Here is a 21,024-nt window from a genome sequence, read left to right on the forward strand (position 1 = left end):
AGTCTCAAAAATGAGTTGAAGAATATACTTTCTTCCATTTTCTGAAAGACAGTCTAAAAGATTGGAGTTATTTCTCACTTAAATATTTTGTGAAATTTATACATATGCAACTTCATTACCTAAAAAGGGCCATCTTCCAAATTACATTAAAATTTACACAATTCTATAAAATTTCAATTGTAATAAGTTATAATCATGTAAAATTACAACCACATAATTAAAAAATTTAAAATGACAAATAGATAAAAATCACATAAATTACAATTTTATAAAAACTACATAATACATTACAAAATTACATGACAAAACCTTCCTCAAAACAGGCTTTGGAGTCAGACTGTCTCTGTATGAATTTTGGCGCTGAGGACAGGCTGTGCAATCCTGTGCCAATCTCTTTACTCCTCTGACCTCTCAACGTCCTTATCTACCATGGTCCCTCTACCTCCTTCAGATGTCAGGAGGAGTAAATGAAACAATGATATGTAAATCAATTCGCCCTGAGCTTGGTCTATAAAAGGTGTTTAATATTTGGTAACAACATTCATGATTATATGTTAATAATTTATTCACTCAAGTGTTTATTGAGCATCTATTGTGGGGCCAGGCATGCTGGATACTGGGAAAGCAACGGGAGGCAAAATTGGATGCGGCCTTTCATGCACCCGGAGCAAGGATTCAGCGTTTGTTCCCGCAGAACCATGACCCACCCCCACTGAAATGAAATGGAGGCCAGTGTTTACCGGGCCACCTCTGCGTACCTCTTTTGAGCTCTGCATATTGCTTTTGTGCCAGATGGGCAAGAATAAATGAAAGCAGCCATTTCTGCTAGGGAGCAATCAGAGCTTAATATTGAGCTTTTTGGAAACTGAACTCGTAGCAGTCATAGGCAAGGGCCACTTCCTTGAGGAAATGAATGAAGACGTCTTGCTTTTCCTAAGCTAGGTTCCCCGTTTGTATTTCTTGACAAGGGCCAAATGTGTCATACAAAGGACTGTTTTCATTGTCCCTGTTTTTCAGTTTCCTCCAAGCCCCACCAGCTTCTCTGCTTCTGCAGGAAGTTTACCAGGAAACAGGTGCACAAAAGGAAGAATTTGCTGAGGCCCTGGCAAACTGGAAACTGAATCCAGGTGACCAAGGTCTAATCCTCCCCTACACCAGGTAATTTCTCTCCCTTGCATCTGACCTTGTGAAGTCAATAGTTCTCAGGTGGCCCATGGCTCCTCCAGTACTTCTGGAAATCTTTGCACCAGTGCCTTTTTTTAAAATTTTTTATTTTTTGCCATACATGGCTTTGATTCTCTGCTACACATTTCTCAGATGGTTTTATGAGACCTCAGGAATAATACCTATTTCTTGGCTTTGTGTGAGGACTCAGTGAAACATGTTAGGAATGCTGAGATGTCTGGTTGGCAGCGCAGAATAAGGGCTCATTTATTGGACTGGTTGTTGGGTCAGGTGGGGCAGTCTATCTGTAGATATACAGACACATAGATCAATGAACATACAGATGGAGATACAGCTATAGATAGATGCACATGTACACATACATATAGTGTATTCACATACATGTATTAATTCAACATTTTTTCTTTTTTGAGATAGAGTCTGAGTCTGTCACCCAGGCTGGAGTGCAGTGGTGTGATCTCGGCTCACTGCAACCTCTGCCTCCTGGGTTCAAAAGATTCTCATGCCTCAGTCTCCCTAGTAGCTGGAATTACAGATGTGTGCCACCACCACGCCTAGCAATTTTTTTTTTTTTTTTGTATTTTTAGTAGAGACAGTGTTTCGCCATGTTGGCCAAGCTGGTTTTGAACTCCTGACCTCAAGTGATCTGCCCTCCTTGGCCTCCCAAAGTGCTGGGATTACAGGTGCGAGCCACTGTGTCTGGCCTAATTCAACACTTTAACAAATAATCCAGTGCCTACTATATGCAATTCACTGTATTCATATTTACATGAGTGGATCAATTATTAGTCCTATTTGTGAAATCCAAAAAAAGAATCTAACATTTGAATTTACGTAAGAAGTGTTGGAAAAACTGTTTTCCCAAATGAGCTAAGATGGAGCAATGGGACTTTTAGGAGTGGGCTTCACAAGTTACCTGCTAATCATTGATCTCAATGTAGGCTAATCCCGGGCAGTGAGAGATGGCCATTCGAGGACATCACTGCAGAAGACCTGGCATTCTGCCTCCTTGTGGAGTCAGACTTTGGTCCCCTGCAGTGTTTGCCATTGTGGGGGCATCAGATGCTGATGGGCAGAATGAATGTGGAGGAAGTTGGCTTCACTAGGGCAAGGAATGAATGGCCACCACTGCTTTTGTGCCAAAGGACTAAGCCTCCCTGGGAGAGAGGACAAGAACAGGCTGGAGGAGGGGTGCCCTTCATCATCTTGTGAGCATCTGGGCCAAGTTCAGGGCTGGTGCTCTCGTTCAGACAGATTTAGCTGGTGGTGCAGAGATCCGTGAGCTTGCTTTTACAGGACTTTAATGATATATAAAAGCAGCACGAGGTGCTCCTGACTGTGGATTAATTTGGAGATGACTTTCTCTGTTGAAGAGTAGCAAGACTCTCGCGAGTTCTTAAAAATGCACTTGTTTGGTATGAGAATGAAAAGCAGTGGCTGAAGAACCAATCTTCAATGGGCAAGCCTTCTCTGGTAAGTTAAACAAATTCAGGCTGGGATTTAGAGGAATTCGTGCTTGTGTAAGGATTAGGGCATGCCAAAGTGAAAACTCCAGTATGCAAAAGTATTACTGAGAGGTGATTTAGAAATACAGATACTTGCGTTTATTTGACAGATCTGGAGCAGTTACTGTCTGCTGCAAAGGTTGCCACTACAGGTGCAAGAGGAAAGGGCCCTCATGATTTCTGTTTGATTGTGGCCACCAAGACTAAATGGCGGAATGTAGGAATTACAAAAGCATGGAGGAAGGGAGGGAATTTTTGCAACTCATGAATAACCTTGTAAATGGAAAAGCCTGTTTTACCCCTGAAAAAGGAATAAAAGACTTGAGTTTACATGAGAAGTGTTAAAAAAAATTTCCCGTATACCCTTGCCTTCTGGTTAATTCCATTTTAAAATTGTAATTTAAAGCTAAATTAAAAGTAAGCCAATGTTGTGGAGGCGTGGAGTTGAATACAAGTACCTGGGCCCCACTTCCCAAGATCTGGATTTAGCTGGTCTGAGATAGATCCTAAACTCTGAATTTCTAACAAGCTCCCAGGTATGCTGATGCTGCTGTTCTGCACGTCATACCTGGGGTGGCACTGAGTGAGAGGTTGTTAGTTTTCCATTTTTGAAGGTATTAAGCAGAGAATGGTTCTCAAATTTGGTTGCATTAGAGTCAACTGGGGAGCTTTAAAAAAGCCCTAGTATCCTGACTGCATCCCAGATCAACAACAGCAGAAAGTCCCATAAAAGCAAGCTCATGGATCTCTGCACCACCAGCTACATCCATCTGAACAAGAGCACCAGCACTGAACTTGGCCCAGATGCTCACAAGATAATGAAGGCTGTGGGGTTCAGGCATCTGTATTTTTAATAGCTTCCCACATAGTTCAATGTGTAGCCGAGGTGAAGAACTGCTGCTCTAGGAGGAAATTATTTGAGGCAACGGCAACCAAAGGTCTTAGTCATCATGAGGTGGCAGAATCACTTTGGAGACCCCGAATATTTTGTAACGCTTCCTGTCCTATCTTGAAATGAAATTCACAGATTGTATAATCTACTTACATGCATCATTACAAAAAGTTCTTTCTGTAATATAAAGGAGAAACAAAAGAGAAGTTGAAAAAGGTAACTTTTGGTAAACACACACACACACACACACACATATATTCGATAGGTAAATGCTTGGGCACAAGCTCTCTAGAAGACGTAATAAAGTATCCAGGTGTTTGTCTTGTAAGAATGTGATCCCGACAACCCCAGAGCCAGGCCAAGCCTGGAGCACAGGACCAGTGACTCAGACACTACCGGCTTGGCGTCATGGTGCCGTGGTTTTCCACACTGGTGAAAAACGCTCAGTAAATTGCTGGGCACAGCAACACACGTTGACTGACTCTGGGTTCCTGCATATTCCGCTCATACTAAACCAGGCGATAATGCTCTATGATTACGTGTCAGAGAGTTAGGGTCCAGGGTAGGTAATTAGCAACGGGTTGTTCACCGACATGCATTTCAGGCTGAATTTTGAGCATTTCAGAAATTCTAGCTTCCCTCTTCCTCCCCCAAATGCGAAGATGTCTCCACTATAATTGAGCAATCACAAACGGCCCCCTCCAATGTCTCAGGGCTCCCCGTTGAACACCCATGTGGAATAAGGAGTGAAGGTGAACTCACTGAAATGCACTCGATGCCAGTTCCACCTTCCACACCGGAGCAGCGTCCCGCAGACCAGGGCTGGTGGGCGAAACTGGTGGGCAAAATGGGGTGGGCTGGATAAAGGACTCCCACCCGAAATGGCTGCAGGGGCCCATTCGAGGGAGTGGAGAGAGAAGGGCTGCGGGCTTCCAGCCAAGCTTTACCCTCACTGAAAGTTCAGGTTCAGGGCCCAGTCCCCCAGCGTGAAAAAGGGACCCTTATAAAGAGGTAAAGGGGCTTCCTTCAAATCCCCTGCACCCGCGCCCCCTCCCTCAAAGATAATCCTGGGAAATATTTAGCGATCTCCAGTGCCCTCTAGTGGCAGATACTTGTCATGCCAGGCACCAAAAGATGGTTAATAATTTTTATAGTTTAAAAACATCACACAAGCCCATGCAGGTTCATACAGTAACAATCTCAAGCTTTCCTGCATTTCCTTTTATCATCCCGATCTTACTACACCCCTAGAGAACATTTACATTCCTTTCCTATGCATTTACAAATGATATATATGTATATTATATATTCGTTTCTATATGTTACACAGAGATGTAGACATGTAGAAATATACATTACATGTGCACATATGAAGTGTATGACTTATACATAAGCATAAAATATATTTTGTATGGCATATATGTGTATATATTTTATATTTACAAATGTAAAAATATTTTAAAACTTTATATAAATATATAAAAATATAATACATTTAATTATATGCTTTATACAATATGTTTATATAAAGTTTATGCTTATATTGATAATATATTTTTATGTACTATATAAAGTCTGAAAATATATTGTATAAGGTTTATTTTTATTTTTATTTATTTATTTTTGCGACAGGGTCTTGCTCTGTTACCCAGGCTGGAGTGCAATGGCACAGTTCACTGCAGCCCCGAACTCCTGGGCTCAAGGGATCCCCCCACCTGAGCCTCCGAAGTAGCTAGGACTACAGGTGCAAGTTGCCATGCCTGGCTAATTTTTTGTAGAGACAGGATCTCCCTGCGATGCTCAGGCTAGTCTTGAACTACTGGGTTCAAGCAATCCTCCTGTCTTGGCCTCCCAAAGTGCTTGAATTACAGGTGTGAGCCACACACCCGGCCTGAGGTTTTTAAACACAAAGTGATCTGACTGTTTTACTGCTGCATGCTGTTGTGCAGTGTGGAAATAATCTGATTTGTTTGATTTTTCTCCCCTACAGATGGACATTTAGATGGCTTTCATTTTTCTTCCATTGCAAGAATACTTTGTACATATATGTGAGTTTTTCTATAAGAAACACTTCCAGCTTTTCATTTAAGTCAGAGACTCAAATCTGAAATGCAAAAGCTTGTAAAACTGTGAAGTGTTAAAAATCATCCCGCCAAAGGAGTGAGGTGAAGGGAAGTTTTATAAAATTGGAATGGAAGGAAAAGGCTGGACAGGAGTGGGATGGCATGGCTGAGAGGGAGATAGGAGGCTGGATATGGATGAGGAGTGGGAAGTGGGGGATGGCGTGGCTGAGAGGGAGATAGGAGGCTGGGTATGGGTGAGGGGTGGGAATTGGGAACACCGTTTTCACCTAAAGCTGTATTCAGGGCCTGGGGTTTTTGTTTTTGTATTTATTTAGAAAATAGATAAAACTTCTATCTGGTTCAAAATTCGACAACAACAGAAAGGTGTTAGATCTCATCTTCCTTATTCTTCTGTCTTCCAGCCGCTCCGTTCTCCCCAGCAGAGCCAACTAAAGTAATCAGCGTCTTCTGTATCCTTCCACAGATAGTTCATGCATAAGCAAAAAGAAAAAAAAAGTTTCTTTCTCTTTCTCATTTTCCCTTCAAAAACCACCAATAATTGTACCTGACATACAGAGCCTGCCCCTTTTCCTCATTAAATAATGGGAGATTATGTCATTAGGAAGAAACAGATTTCTTCATTCCCTTTGCCTGGCATTCCATTATGTGGATGAGGTGTTATTTATTTAGGCAGTCCCCACCTGAAGGACATCTTGGTTGGTTCCAATCTTTGCTATGACAACAGTGCCACAATGAGTAGCCTTGTACAACTGTCATTATGTGCATGTGTGGGGACACATGTAGGATACAGTCCTGGTAGTGGAATTCCTGTCTCAGAGGGTTTTTTAAAAAGAACTGCGAGTTGCCGTCTGTGGAAGCCTTGCCAGTTTGTACCCTTGTGTGATCCGCTTCACCTCTACCAGCACCGGAGTCACTGAGCGTTATGTTATTTGCCAACTAGATAAGTGAAAAATGGTATCTCAGGGCACGTTATGGGACATGTTAAAGTATAAGTGCAGCCAAATATCTTTTCAAACACTGACGAGGGGCCCTGGAGTTTTAGTGCCTTTCTTTAGAGGAATTTTAGGTGCTGGTCTTACTGACTCGGAGCCTCTTCCTCAATCTGCATCGCCTTAGCTGACCCCAGTGCACTTTAGGGCATTACGTGGATTTGGGGTTTTCTCATCCTGCTCTCCTTCCTTTGGGAGTGGCCTCCAAGGCAGCCTTCTTCCCATTCCCCTTGCTTCCTTCCTATCTCCGTCTCAGCCACGCCATCCCGCTCCTGTCCACAAGCCGGGTGCATGAGCCATTCCAGAGGGACTTTACCTTGCTGGAATGAGCGTGGTAAGGGGCCTGGGTGTTGTGCTCCTCCCTCCTTGGGCTCTGGTGCTCTGGCTCCCAGACTGTGACCCACGATCCTCTCGCGTCCCATGTGCGTGACCTCTCCGTCCGATAGCACAAGCAATTCTCAAACAGCCACTTGAGCTGGACGCCCCCGGACATGCCCTGCACTTTTCCAGCTTTACATCCTGGCCTGTGTTGCCCCCTCCATGTGTGATGCCCTCCTTGAGTCCGGCATGGGTGCACGGCTGCCCGCTCCAGCAGGTCAACCCTCGGGCCCATGAACTTCCCCTACACACGCTCTTGTGGCACCAACTGTCTTCCTAGGTGGTGGCCACACCAGGAAACATTTCCCAGCCTCTCATTGCTCTTGAAAATTGTATCATCAAATAGCAGCACATGTTAAACAGTTAAGAAGAAAATTAACATGCAAAATTAACAGAAGAAAGGGAACAAAGAGAAAATGCAATCTGCCCAAAGCTGTTCTTGACAATTTTTGGAGTGATTTAATGTTATTTTAAGTTTTATGAAGAAAGTACAATCTTATCAATATTTGTATCTTGCTATTTCATATTCACTGCAATTTAATATGTAAAAGTTACCACAGGGACACTAAGTGGTAAAGAGTTAATGGTCTTCCCATCCACTAAGTGCATGGAACCAGAACAGAACAGGGGCCTGATTCCCACTGCCTGAGGCCAAATTTCCATCCACGCCAAGCATGCTTTTCAGCATCTCCACCTTCAACTGCTGTTATCTGTCTGCCCTAGCTTCTTCCAGTGCCCCAGGGAAAAAGCTGCATCACATTTTGGAGGGAAATAAAGAAAGAGAACTAAAGACCTATTGGATTTCAGCCTTTGGTTGGTGGTTAATAACCTAGATAGCTCAGGTGTTTTCCAGGCTGGAGTGCGGTGGTGCCATCATAGCTTACTGCAGCCTCGAATGCCTGGGCTCAAGCAATCCTCCTGCCTCAGCCTCCTAAGTTGCCTAGTTAATTTAAAAAATATTTTGTAAAGACAGGGGCTTCACTATGTTGCCCAGGCTGGTCCCAAACTCTTAGCCTCAGGAGATCCTCCTGCCTTGGTATCCCAAAGTGTTAGGGTTACAGGCCTGAGCCACTACACTTGGCCCAAGAATTTAATTAAAGAGGTGGGATGAGCAAAGAGTTCCTGGAGGGAAGCTAGCTTTCACCTGCCTTCCTGCTACCTGGAAGGTGCTGTTTATGAATTCAGGATTCATCTGTCCACATTGATGGTTTTCTTAGCTTGTGAGGTTACTGAAACACAATTATTATAGATAGAAAACTTTCCCCAGTGGCCCCTTGAGACAGGTTGAATAATGTCACTTAATCTCTATAACCTTCCTCTGAAATAGGCATGGTCACTCTCTCTTTTAATGATGAGAAAAACAGAAGAGAAGTCCATAGGAGGATGGAAACTTGGCCTCGGGCGGTGGGGCTCAGGCCCCTGTTCTGTTCTGGTTCCATGCACTTAGTGGATGGGAAGACCACTAACTCTTTACCACTTAGTGTCACTGTGGCAGCTTTTACACATTGAATTGCAGTGAATATGAAATAGCAAGATACAAATATTAATACAATTGCACTTTCTGCATAAAGCTTAAAATAATGTGAAGTCACTCAAAAAAAGGTCAAGAACAGCTTTGGGGCAGATACCTACCTTCCTTCCTTCCTTCCTTCCTTCCTATGGAGATATTGTTACAGGGAGGCCTATGGGATCCTGCCTAACTAGTTTTGGAGGCAAATGCTATGTGGGGGCTCGTAGGAGGCAGCGCTGTGCTTGCTGGAGTTAAGCTCTAACCTGAGTTGGGTTTGCATCCAGCTGCTGGTTGGTCCAGGGAGGTCTCCAGCTGCTGCTTGGAAACCAACAAAAACAGTAGTGAGTTCCAGAAACGTTGGAGTAAGGTGATGACTTGGTGATAAAAAGTCTTTCTGGAGGAAAGGGAAAACACTCCCATTTTATTATCTGTGAAATCTGGTGGCCAATGAAACCACTTCCCACTGACTTGGGTGGGGAAGGCAGATACTTAGATTCACGTTCCCAAAGAAGAACATTATGCAATGGAAGATGTAGCTTCACAGTATATCCCACTCTGTCAGGACTCTGTGCTGCATATAAACTCTGATGTGAAAGGCATTCTTCCTCCCTGGGATTGTGCAGTTCCCAGGCTGGGCAGCTGTATACTCTAGCCCTGGATAGGTTGATTTGTTTAAGGAAGGCTGTTTGCTAGCAGGTATACAGAGATAATGCATTTTATATGCAGAGTTAGTGTCTTTTAAAAAGAGAAAGCTGAAAAAGCCTGAAGACATAAAAAACAATCTATTCACTCCTGCACCTCTCCCTTCTGCAGACACAGAACTTCCCTGGCAGCTCTGATCTGGGGGCTTCCTGTAGGTGCAAAGACCTGGTTCTTCAGACTCCATCCATGGAAGGAGGGAACACCAGTCACGGGGAGGTGGGCTCTGCACTGGGTTCCAGACACAGCAAAACAGGGCCTGGCATAGGTAGGAAGGGGAAAAGGAGGCCCTAGTCAAAGGGCAGGGCAGCCTCAAAGTTGACCCCAAGGCTGGGACCAGGGGGTACTTCTGCTCCTTTCTGTACCCAGAGTCAAAAGAAACAGTTCATTCCTCTTAACCCTTTCATTGAATCCTCCCTGCAACTTGGCACCCCTGAAACCACATAGAGAAATCACTTCTGTTGTAAACCCTTTCTTGGTGGCCCCCTGTGGCAGCAATGACTTAAAGCCTCATCACTCATGATAGTTGTGTTCTATAAAGCTGCCACGAACACTGAACTAGTAGACGCTGAATCGTTGCTCCTAGGAGAAGCATAGGGTTAGATTCCTGCTGGCCTCTGGTCATGTTTTGTCAGCTGATCGGTACATAACATCATTCTATGTATGTTTCTGTTGACAGATGCCTTGTTTGAGGTATAGTGTGAATCCATTAGCACTGAACTCAGGACCAGCAACGGTGTGACTCAGGCCTGAAGGAAGCTTTTCTAGCACATGGATTTCCTCTGTAAGGCACCTCACAGCCTCTCGTGCCTGGGAACTCTAGCCAGCACTGCAGCACGATGCCTAGGGCCATTATAAATGTGAAATCACCAAAGAAACCCCACAAAAATGTGAAAATCACGGCACTAAATAGACCACAAAAAGGATGCTTGTTTGCAGTATGAGAACTGGAACCAGAAGGTAGGATGTCATCTTGTTCTTCCTTAGCACTGGATGACTCAAATTTCTCTCCACTCTGCCAGTGTCTTTGAATGACCAGGAAATTGCTGGGAATATTGATTTTGGGATAACAAATAAATTTTATCGACTAGCTGAATTTGCAAATATGGAGTCCACAAATAATAAGGGTTGTTTGCATCTTGAGTTAATTGCCATTTAAAAACAATGTCCTTTTCCAGTTTGTTCATTCATCGTGGTCCAGGTCTCAAAAGTGATTCCTCCCAGGGGTCAGATGGGCAGTGCCAGGGTCTGGTGGTGACTCAGGTGGAACAGAGGTCACTGGCCTTGTCCAAAGGAGGCTGCAGCTCCTTTCCTCCTGCAAGCTTGGTAGGGGTTGGGGCCTCATCAATTTTTCTTGAGTGGGGCCCATAGTGGCATCTGTGTGAGTGTGGCCAGGGATGTCTCTGGAAGAGGGGGTTGCAGACTGAGATTTTCTGTTTATTTGGAGGGTGAATTTGGGGTGCTGAAGGGCACTGGGGTGTCTAGGGCTTCCTATGTCTTCCCTTAGTGCTACCTCTGGGACTCCATTTTGTCAGAGTTCCTGATATTTCATGAGAAAGCTGGAAATCCAGGTTTTTTTTTAATCAGAAATGTCAGGATTTAAAAATATAAGCATCTAACTAAAAATTCAAAAATCCCTAACCATTGTGCAAGCCAAATGAAACAGGCATAATAAACATGAGCTGCTATGTTCCTAGGTGCCTGGTCAGCTGGGATACAGGTGAGGGGCTGACGGCAGGTGCAGGTGACCCCCTTGCCCACTGCCTGTCCATTCCATGTGTTGTTGCTTGGACCCATTAACATTGTCTGCCTCATATTTCTGTTTGAAGAAAGTTCTGCTACGTGGGTGAGTCTTGTCTATATTGAGAGCAGGGTTGAGCTGCAGTCAGTTATAAAGTCTACCTTCAGTGGGATATTATAAGGGTTCACAAGAATTGAATTAACAACATTTTTATATCTGAGGCTACACAATCCTAAAGGAAATGTGACTTCTACAGAGAGAATGAAGATGTTCCTAGCACTTTCAAGTATATCGAGCATTCCTCCAATAAGTGTATTTTTTTCATCTTGTGCATCTTGTGTATGAAAGCTTTCTGTGAGGTTATGTCCATGAAAACAAACGCCTTTTTTTCTTTTCCTAATAAAAGCGGAATAATGAAAGATAAGGTTAAGGTTACACCATGGCTACAGTGGTTGTCAACAAGCCTTTTGAGATTGTCTTTTTCTGTTGAAATCAGTTAATGAATTGGAGTTTTCCACTGAGCTCACAGAAGGTAGCTTTTCAGATCTGGGAGCAGATAATCAGAGAGACACTTTTTCCATGCAGCATGTTGAAGGGCATCATTTGGTCTTGTGGCTACACCAACTGAGTCTGGTCCAGGACCAATCTCGCTAATTACCACAGGTGGACCTTTGGCCCAAGGAAGCAAACAAGGCTTTGGGGCACTTCTCCATGGCCGCCTTGGGACCCTTTAGAAGTGATAAGCCGCCAATCTGGAAGCTGCTTGGGTGATAATGATTCTCGAATGGGCTTTTATGTGGACGAGCAACATGACCTAAGGCACCAGGGATACCAGAAAGGACACTTTTTATGCAGCTTGAAATGTGAGTAGAGAGCAAAACAGATTTCAAAAGGTGAGCACCGCCGCTCTCTCGACATTATAAAGTGTCTTCTGAGTGACAACAGTGCATCCTTGTGCATGAATTGCACTTAAGCTTTGTATTTTTGGAAAATAACAATCTGTGTTTTCTGGTTACTGTAGACCCAGTGTGGGCCTAGAGGTTTTATGTGTGCAGGACCTCATTCGTGTAACCCTTTCAGTGATTGGGAGAGGCAGGAGTGATTCTTGCCCCCATTTTACAGGGGAGGAGACGGAGATCCCTAAGCTAGTGAAGGATCCAGCTGGGACTCTCGAGCTGAAGTCTGTGGATCCCAAAGCTTGTGCTTGTTGAGGATCAAGAGACGATAGAACTTGCAGTGGCTTGGATGTGGCAGGAACTCATTTCACTTATCTTTTCTCAAGACATGGGTGGTGGGAGTCGTCAGGCTGATAGAGCATCTGACGGGAAGTTAAAAGAACTTTAGCCTGGTTAGTAGTGTGTTTGGAATCACCTTGTAGGGTTTACCTTAAATCATGGGGATTGTTGCAAATTCATTATCTATGTAAAAAAAAAAAAAGCCTCTCAGTGATGCCATGGGAGGGCCATTGTGGATTACTGCTTGATTAATCATGGCTGAGTAGGGAGAGTTGCTGTCATTTTCCTTTTTCTCTTGTTTCTGTGAAGTTCCTCACCTTCCTATCTCAGCCAGATGTCTTCATCAACCCCATCTCCTCCCAGCTCCTTGGGAAACTTACCACATCTGTTTTCTTTTTACTTTTGAATAGTCTTTTTCTGTCAACTGGACTCTTCTTATTTTCTTTTTCACCAATGTTGCAAAAGTTGAAAGAATTGTACAGAGAAAATCACGCACTTACCACCCAGATGCCACAACTGGCATTTGCTGTATGTGCTGGATCACACATCTGGTCTTCTATCCATTCTTCTAACCGCCCACCAAGACTTTAAAAAAATGCATTTCAAAGCAGCTTGCAGACATTATATACTCGCTTCCTACACACTTCAGCCTGCATACCACTGACCAGATTTCAAGATTCATTTTTGTTGCTTTTTCTGTTAAGTAAAAATTTACAGTGAAATGCATAATTCTCACATGTAGCATTGGGCAAGTTTTCCCCATTAGCTTTTAATACATCTGCTAATCTCTTCTATTAAAAAATCAAGCCAAATCTGCCCTCACCTCAGGCCCATTCAGCTACTGCCCCGAATTGCTCCTCCTCATTTCCAATCAGACTTTTCGAAAGCACTGCACCCGTTTCTTCTCTCCAGCCTCTCCCTGCACCCATCTGGCCCCGTCCCTACCCATCCTGCCATCTTCACTGAGGTTACCAATTCCTTCTGTGTCACCAAATCAAGGGATATTTTCTAGTCATCACTCTCCTTAGCCCTCGGTGGCACCTCAAGCTCCTTTCCTCTGGACACACTCCCTTGCCTGACTTGCAGGGTGTCACGCTCCCTGGGCTTTCCCCCCAGCCCTCTGGCCACTTTCTTTCTCTCATTTGAAGTCTCCTTCACCATTTTATCCTCTGAAATTAGGTATTGGAATTGCTTAGGGCTCAGCAATTCCATACTTTTTTCCTGACTCCATATTTTCACCGACATGATCTCATCCTCTTCTGTGGTTTTAATTTCTGCCCCCACACACATGACCCTCACATTTGCGTGCTGCCTGGCATCTCTCCTGGAGCTCTAGGCCTGTATTCCAGCTCAGTGCCCCTTCTTAGATGGTCCAGAAGCACCTAACATGTTCATGTCCAAAACCTGAATCAGTCTTTCCTCTTCACACTTGTTCTCTGTCTTAGTCCATTTTGTGTTGCTAGAATGGAATATCTGAGGCTGGGTAATTTATAAAGAAGAAAAGGTTTGTTGGCTCATGATTCTGATGGTTGGACAGTTCATGATTGGGCCTCTGCATCTGGTGAGGGCCTCAGGCTGCTTCCACTCATGGTGAAAGGGGAACCCCGGCTCTCAGAGATCACTGGTGAGAGAGGAAGCAAGAGAGAGTCGGGAGGTGCCAGGCTCTTTTTAACAAGCAGCTCTTGCTGGAACTAATAGAGCGAGAACTCACTCACTCCCATGGGAGGGCATTATTCTGTTCATGGGAAATCTACCCCATGACCCAAACACCTCCCACTAGTCCCCACTTCCCAGCATTGACACACTGGAATCAGACTTCAGCAGGAGATTTGGTGGAAACAAACCATGTTCAAACCACAGCATCCTCCTCTAGGATTCCCCCAGCACAGGGAGTGGCATTACCATTAACTCAGGGGGCATTGCTTGTCCCTCCTCCATTGCCAAATTGTATTGATTTTGCTTCTTACAATTATGTCTTGATGCCACCTTCTGCTTCTCTCCACTGCCATAGTCAGGGTTCATATCCAGCTGGGCCTCCCACCCTCTTGACGCCCTCCCAGCATGCATTCTCCACCCAGTAGCCAGAGTTCTGTTCTCAAAACACTAGCCTGGTCCTGGTGCTCCCCTGCCTACACCCCCCAGTGGATTTCCAGTGTCTTCTGTCTTTGCAGGGATTGCAAGGATCTTCTGGGTCAGGCCCCTGCCCAACTCTTCAGGCCCCTCTCCCTACCCCCTGACCCCACCACTTTCTGCTCTCCAACCTCACCAGCCCATCATGCCTTGGTTCCTCCCACTGCTGGCCTCTGCCCATGCTTTTCCCTCTTCAGGAAGCCCTTGCCCCTCTCCTTGCCTGCCCAGGCCTCCCCATATACACAACTTGCCCTGCAAATGCCTCCTTCATGTTATGTGTCCCATGATGCCACATGCCTCTCCTTTCAGATACTTAGCATGGCCACACTTTTATATTTCACTGTGAGCATCTTTGATTAATGTCCTCTTCCTCATGGAAGCTTCATGACTATATTTTTTCCCTTCGCCTTTGTTTGATCTTCAACATCTAGTGAAATGCCTGACACATATTAGACACACAACTGTTTGCTGACTGAATACATGAAATTTCATTCTTTACATTTTCCTAATTTTTTAATGGAAGGCAATTAATGTTAGCCAAGGTACCAAAATTGGAGAATTAGTGTAATAGCTGTGGCTCAGATTTTAAAAAATATTTTGATAAATCTGGGACATCTAATTCCTTGGGCAGGAAACAAAGGCTCACTCATGTCACCTCAGTTTTTAAAAAAAATTTGGACAGTGGTCATATACTCTGTGGCTTACAGAACAGGGGCAGGAGACCTGGAGCCTGGAACCTGAAAATCATGTGGCTATTAAGGGTGAATGCCTCCTGGTCGTGCTGTTATTCTTGTTTGCAGAATGGGACAGTCACATGCCCCTGGGGTCTCCAGGACTTGTGAGAATGGGATAATATTTGGGTGTCTCTGCAAAACGATAAAATCACATTAGTCCACTGCGGAACGGGCAATCATGTTTAGGATCAGGATTCCACCAAATTTTCCTGTTCTGTCTTGCAAAGGGCAGGACGCCACCCCTTGGACCATAGTGGAAGGGGCTGCTTTATTGGGTCCTCCTGCTTTGGAGACTTGAGAACTGGGCTGAATCAGTGTCACTCTTATTATTATTAATGTTGTGATGATTGGTATTTCAGTAGGACTGGCTCTCTGTAAGCTCCGGCCATCCCATCAGGATTCAGTGGCCTGCAAGAGCTTGACCATGATGCTCCAGCTGAAGGGCGCTTTGGTCCCTGGTGCCAGGGTGATGGGCAGCTCAGTGGGAATGCACCTCCATCCGAAAGCACAGGGAGCCGGTAACCCAGGGGATGGGCTCTCGAGAAGCTGCCAACCCAATACTTCTGGGAATTGGCTTTCTCTTTTCCTTGTTGTGGAAACCTCACCAGCTGCTTCATGGGGGAGGTTAATTAATGCAATTAACAACAAATGCCTTAATTGCAGATGTTTAGAGAGACACTTTACTATTATTATTGTTATTATTGTTTTGTGTGCAACTCTCTGCACACTTGGATATCTCTTTATTAAAGCAAATAAAACCATAATTAGGTGCAGCCCAATTCAAACAGCAGCAGCAGCTTGGAGCAGGAAACCATAATTCAAGAACAAGAGGCGTTCTTGACAAATATTATGTTGTCTGCCTAGTAACTGGTTGTGTGCCAGGGTGCTGTGAGCCACTTCAGGAGAGCTCTTACCTGCTTTCTCTAAAGCCTGGACAGAGGGGAGAGGCCAGATTGAAGGAGACAGGCCGTGGGGAGCTAGGGCCATGCTGGCAGCCCCCTCAGAGAACAGGCCCTTGAACAAGCCCACGGGCCAGGGGAGCTTGTATTCCAGGAGGCTTTGATCAGAAATTGGGAATTACACAGGAGCTTGGAGTTAAGGGAAAAGAAAAGGAAGACAGTTTACTGCTCTTAAATTGTGGTTTTGGAGGATTAGAAGAAAGGAACCAGAGATCAGGTTAGCATTTCAAGGCGAAACAATCGATAAAACACACATTCCGGGCCTTGACCATGGATCAAGGCCTTGACCATGAAGTCTTTAGCTGTGTTTCCCGATTGCACGGACGGCTTATAGTGTGAAGTTGTGTGCATCGATATGCTAATGACGGCCTCTTTAAGTGAAATTAATGCCCGGATTGTGTGCTTAGAGCAGCCCTTCATTATTCCCTGTGATATGAAGATGTGTTGGAGATTCTTCCCGGCTTCTTAGTGACACTCTTCATACAAAATTTATCTCTTTTATGGGTTTGAAGCTCTTTCAGATACATATCAAAGACCTTTCCATGCCTCTACCCTGCATAATATATTCTGCAACAGCTTATAATAAATCATCCTCCTTCCCTGACTGGTTAGCCGTGAGCAAACATGGCTATTGCTGGCACCGAAAGGATGCGAGATCCTCATATTTAATGCTTTGCCTCTTATGTTACTACTGTCTGTCCTTCCATCTTCCCTGGGGAGCCCCACAAAATAGCAAGGGGCTGGAATCACCGGCAATGCTGTTCTGATTTTAAAGCCATTGTCTGGGTTGACAATATAGAAAATGTAACATGTTGTTCTTTCATGTTGAAAGAATCTTTTCCTCTCGTTTGCCTCATTTTCTGATTTCACAAGTAGACGTGGCACAGGTGCCCACTGTATTTCCAAAGGACTTAGGTTGACAAGGGTGACCATATTGGAGGTTGCTAATGAGCTGAGCATAGATGGGCTTTGTTGCATCTTGTTGAGGAGAGAAATCAAATAGAACAAAGGGAAAGATTGTCCAAAATGGTGGTCTCTGGGGTAGGAACTGCACCATGGCTGCTGGCTGCTAACACGGGAGGCGGATCCCACTCTAACATGGGTGACTTGGGAGAAAGCCTCCCTCAGAGAGGTTCCCTGTGTGGGCACAGAGGGATCAGGCTTTCCAACGCTCATGGGTCAATGGGGCTCTTGTGTTTGGTGTGAGTGGTGGGGTAGAAGGATAGGTATTTTTTTAAAAACAGAAACAGAATTTGCTTTTGGTGTGGTTATTCCCAAAGGCCAATGTGTGTTAAAGGAAATGCACCCTGTGATGAATATGGCTAGCTGCACCCCCTTTCCTCACCCAAATCTGCTGGCTTTATCTTCTGTAGAAATTTATAGCTGGAGAGATGGTTGCATAGAATAAATGGGACACTTTCCAGATTCCCTTGCAGCTAGCTGTGGCCACTGAGGTTGACCAAAGATTAAGTAAAATTCCTGAAGTCATACAGCTAGAAAAACAACAGAGGTAATATTTGAACCCATATCTGTTTGATTCCAAAACCATGATCTTTATTGTCTCCTTTCATTCTCTTAGAGGATGGAGAATTTCAATCAGGTAGTTTTTAAAATTTCCAGAGAATAAAGAATACACTTAACAAAAATGGCTTATCTTAAATTTATAGTATTATTATTAACTACAGATAATCTATTGAATAGGTAACATGTATTACCATACATCAACAGATAAAAACATATCATTGGGACAATTACCGAATGGTTTCTCATAAATTATAAAAGTATTTCAATTAGTTTTATTGAGGTATAATTTACATACAATAGAATCTGTAGACTTCTGTTGGATAGCTTGATTAATTTGGCAAATGTACACAGTCATGTAACCATCCTCGCAATCAAGATGTAGGACATTTCCATTACTCCAAAAGCTCTCCATGCTGCAGTGTATTCAACCCATCCTTGCAACTCCAGCACCTGGTAAACACTGACCCGTTTTCTGGGACTATTGTTTTGCCTTTTCTAGAATCTCACATATATGAATTAACTCTTGCTTTCCAATTATTATGTTGGGGGCAGTTTTTATTAGAAGGCTGTTTTGGAGTAGAAAGTTTGGAGTTTTCCTTTATAGCACTGCAGATTGAAGTCATGTAGACCAAGTGGCTATTGCTTTACAGACTCAGTCAAGTGTTCTTTTCCCTATTGCAGAGGGAATGGGATTTACATTGTAAGCAGCACTATAAAAATGGCTGTGCACTTCCTCAGAGCCACTCTGCCAGTTATCTAAACTGAGCCACCAGAATTTACTGATGACACTTGTGAGTAGGTGAACTCTTTATGCACTTAAAGAGGAATGTTTAATATTTGTGTAGAATATTGGAAATGTCCAAGTCAGAGCAGGTTAATTGGATGCATGCAGTAGTTGGGAGGTGGGCTGAGGACACTTCCAAGCTCTGAAGGCTCTTCCAAAAGTCCCATGACTTGCTCAAAGTCTGAGGCCCCCTGCTAAGTTAGCAAATGTTTTGTCCAAGTGTAGGTCTGAAAAAATGCAGCATTGTCTCTCTGCAGTTCTCACCAGAGCCAGACCTGCAAAATCAGGCACCTCTGCGGTCAGCTGTGTTGGGTATTATTCTTGGAGTCTTATGGACAGCACCAGAGTCTTGACTACAAAAGCCAGTCACGGCTGGACTCCCTCAGTTGCTTCCCTACATCTGCCTCACATTGACTTATAACCCTTGAGTAGGTAGGACTAAGAAAACAACTTTTGTTTTAGGATATTTTAGTTTGGATTTCCCCAGAAGCAGACCCTGAGACAAAGATTCGGTGACCATCTGGATAAACATCCTCAGGGGATGGGGCAGTGCGACAGGGAAGGGAAGCCAGTTACACTGGCAACCGGAGGACGGTTCCTCTAGGAAACTCTGGGAGATGGTGGCGAGCTCGCAAAGAAGAGGCCAGGAAGCTGAGGTCCTGGTGCTGCCAATCCCTGTCTGTGGCTGGGTGAGGGCTGCGTCCAGAAGCATGGGATCGCCAGGACTCCTGGCTCACCCTGCGAGCTTGTGGTCAGTGCATTCCAGAGTACACAGGAAGCAGCCTTTGGTGTGCAAAGGTAGCACTGAGGGGCTTGGGCAGGGCACCTGCAGGGACTGCTACACAGGCCATACCAGGTTCCCTTCCTCATGCACCGTCTAAACCGTGCCTACTCTCCCTGCACCTGCCATAAACACTGTGTTCCTCATCAGTTTGCACTGGGCCATGTCTCTTTAGTATCTTACCATTATTGCCTTTTCTAGAAGACTTCTAGGATCTGCCTAGATAACTTCTCCTCAGCCATCAGATCTCATCTAAGCACGCTTTTCTCAGAAAGCCTTGCCCTGGCATCCTGGTGAGCGCAAGTCCCCCTGCCACATGCGGAGGGGGCGTTGGTGGACAGGACTGCCCAGTGCTCCTCAAGAGGTTTTTCAGCAGAAAATCACATTTTCCAGACTCCCGTGGGGCTGGGCTTCTGGACATCATTGGGAAGTGTCTTTGTAGCACAGGTGGAGTGGAGCATGCCTTCTGATTTTTCCACTTTGTGCTTTCTGCATTCCTGTGCATTTCTGGCAAGCAGACCTGGAGATGTGGGGTTGTTCTGTGGTTCCTTTCCAGCAGTCAAGTTTTGTAGTGTCAAGAGATCAACGGAGGGAAGGTCACTCATTATTTTGTCCTTGTGTATCTATCTGGTGTGCTGTGGTTTAGACCAATAGTTGAGATGATAATGGTTTCCTTACTGATCTTTGGATCAAAGAGAAGGTGGTGTGTTCCCAGAGCCTCTCGATTCTGTCTCTCTGATGGTCCCATGGTTGGTGGTTGTCCTTGAGGAACAGGCCCATGGTATTGTTGAGAGTAAATGGAAGTCTATCCTAGAGTCTGCTGCTTCCGCTCTTCCAGAGATTTTGTAAGCACTCAGCCCACCAATTAAATACTCTCTGCTACAAAATAAGATGTGATGGCTTATGTCTCCTAAAATTGAACTTCAGTGGATATGTCTAATTGCACCAATACTTTTTATTTTCTTTTATTTTTAAAATTAACACATAATAATTGTACATATTTATGGGTATAATATGATGTTTTAATACGTGCATACCTTGTGTAATGATAAAATCAGGGTAATTAACATACCTGTCACTTCATGCATTTATAATTTCTTTGTGGTGAGAACAATTGGAAACCTCTCTTCTAGCTATTTTGAAATATTCATTATATTATTGTTAACTATAGTTGCCCTACTGTATTTTTTAAATTTTATTTTTATTTTCCACATACTTCTACTTGGAAGCAGTTTTATATTTATTTGTGGGAGTATATAAAATAGGGGTCTTCTATTCAGAAGGTGCCGTGACGATGGGCTTATATCAGCTTTGGCTAGTATAATAACTTAGGGCAATGGTTCTCAAACAGGGGTGACTTTGTCCCCCAGGAGACATTTGGGAATGTCTGGAGACTTGGGTCATCAAAACTGAGAAAGGTGCTTTTGGCATTCAGTGGGTAGAGGATGGGGACACTGCTCAGCATCCTACGGTGCACAGGACAGCACCGACAGCAACGAGTTACCCGGCCCAAACTGTCAATGGTGCTGAGGTTAAGAAACTCGGATTTATGGACTTCTGTCTTTTTTTTGAGACAGGATTTCACTCCCATAGCTCAGTCTGGAATGCAGTGGCGCGATCTTGGCTCACTGTGCTTGGGTGATCCTCCCGACTCAGCCTCCCAAGTAGCTGAGACTACAGGTGCACACCATCACACCCAGCTAATTTTTTGTATTTTTAGTAGAGATGAGGTCTAGCCCTGTTGCCCAAGCTGGTCTTGAACTCCCGTGCTCAAGTGATCTGCCTGCCTTGGACTCTCAAAGTGCTAGGATTGGGCCGGGCGAGGTGGCTCATGCCTGTAATCCCAGCACTTTGGGAGGCCGAGGCAGGTGGATCACCTGAGATCAGGGGTTTA

At 44.4% G+C, this 21,024-nt stretch overlaps 1 long non-coding RNA gene across 3 annotated transcripts in view; it reads left to right on the top strand.

Moving 5' to 3' along the window:
* The first annotated feature begins 2,334 nt into the window (after positions 1-2,334).
* LOC104003533 (uncharacterized) overlaps positions 2,335-21,024 on the top strand; it is a 48,476-nt gene continuing 29,786 nt past the window's right edge. For 2 of the 3 annotated variants that reach the window (XR_008541186.1, XR_008541187.1), the window contains exons 1-2: positions 2,335-2,658; positions 9,922-10,202. This is a non-coding gene — a long non-coding RNA (uncharacterized LOC104003533). The remainder of the gene's footprint in view (positions 2,659-9,921; positions 10,203-21,024) is intronic. The other variant, XR_001712148.3, reaches the window with a different exon arrangement.

This window comes from Pan troglodytes, chromosome 21 (genome assembly GCF_028858775.2).
Source record: "Pan troglodytes isolate AG18354 chromosome 21, NHGRI_mPanTro3-v2.0_pri, whole genome shotgun sequence".
NCBI lineage: Eukaryota > Metazoa > Chordata > Mammalia > Primates > Hominidae > Pan > Pan troglodytes.